Source organism: Paramormyrops kingsleyae, chromosome 2, assembly GCF_048594095.1.
Source record: "Paramormyrops kingsleyae isolate MSU_618 chromosome 2, PKINGS_0.4, whole genome shotgun sequence".
Classification (NCBI taxonomy): Eukaryota; Metazoa; Chordata; class Actinopteri; order Osteoglossiformes; family Mormyridae; genus Paramormyrops; species Paramormyrops kingsleyae.
Window position 1 is genome coordinate 10,984,170 of NC_132798.1, and position 1,725 is coordinate 10,985,894.

Genomic DNA, 1,725 nt, shown 5'->3' on the forward strand with positions numbered 1-1,725 from the left:
GATTCCTGTTCCTGTCATGAAACCTTCAAGAATGTTTCCATTAATGCTTCCAGACACGGTCAGATCATCAGCCAGAGAGAAAAATCTTCATACAGCCAAACCCTCCACTGCATACAGTGGAACTTAAGTGTGGCTGGTGGCAGATGCAGATGAATCTTCATTGAAGTCTGTCTCTCCCAGAAGGAGCTGGCGTTTTCTGGGAAAGCTGTAAAAATTGATGCTGTGTGTGGCCGCTACCACACATAGGCGGCTAAACTGTGTTGTTCTTTTGCAGTAGTAAACAAAGCGAGGCCACTGTTTGCCTTTCTTCAACACTGGATACACCAAGTATAAAGACTCTATTCATTCATCAGTTTGCACAGGCATAGTGTTCCCATTCAGATAATCGTATCCTTTAACTCGTGGTTTAAATGTTTGCTACACTACCGGCTATGTCACTGGCACCATTTAGCTTATCTCACAGACTGTGTTTGCGTTATCTCACAGACTATAAAAGGATTATGTCTGGACTATCTCACTCACTGCATCTGTGCTATATAATTTACAATTTTAGGTCTCTGTCTGGGTTTCCTCAAAGCCCGTAAGGGTTATGTCAGGACTATATCACTGGTACTTTCAGGGCTGTTTCTGGGTTAATAGTAACCAGCGTTACTGTGAGCCACAATGAGAGATGCTGTCCTACTATCAGCTGGTCCCTCGGATGGTGAAATGTGAGCCTCAGCCCTGATTGTGATGAGACATGCTGGTGAACGAACTGGAACACAGCCAGTGGTACAGAGAGGGAGCCGCCTGCTCCCATGTGCAGGAATGTGACGGTATGGGCGTGCAGTTCAGCATTCCTCAGCAGATTTAGCCCCGTGTCTCTCGTGTCATTATTCAGATACAGCAGCGTCTGCAGCTGCACTGTACAGTCTGTTTGGACAAGAAACACCTTCCCACTCATATTTAAGCGTAATGAGAACAAAAAATGACCTTATGACTTGCCTAACATAAGTCAATGGAGATTTAGATTGCAGCACTGGAGGTAACGCTAGTTGTGAAGGCTTACCTTGTGTAGGTTATCGGTAAACTTCAGCTCATAATTGCAGAATTTTAATATTTAATATGGGGCTAATATAAAGAAAACTTCCATGAGATTTGCTTCCTTGTAGCCATTGTAAAATATGATTGGGGTGGAGGTCATTGGAAATGTCACAGGACCAAGAGTGATCTCCTTTGTTACATTTATTAAGCATGTTTAAACTATTAAGAGTCACCGACTGAGGAGGTTAACATTTTTAATTAAGGTTGACATAACTTTAATCAAAATTCAACAAGTTACGCTTCTCAATGTGACCCATTTCTACTGCCGGATATTCTATTTAAAAGGTGCTAACATTTAAGTCGCTCAAGCACAACTGCAGCTCCCGTTGTGGTACTTGTAGCAATCACAGATGCTCTCCTCCTCCGATGGCTGTTTGGCACCGAGGCTGCGGTTACGGCTTGGCTCAGGACTGACGGCCTGTGTGCCGCTACGGGGGTAATAAACAAGCAAGACCCTCAGGGGTTCCTGTTAACTTCAACCACGTCCAGCAGGTTAAGGACCTGCATTCTGTCAAATCACATGGAAGGATGTCTTCTTGGTATTAAGAGTGTCCCTGGTGTGATATGGATGTAAACAATCAGCAATTATAATGTGGCTAGAAGCTAACTCCATCCATCTTTTGTAACCACTTATCCTATTCA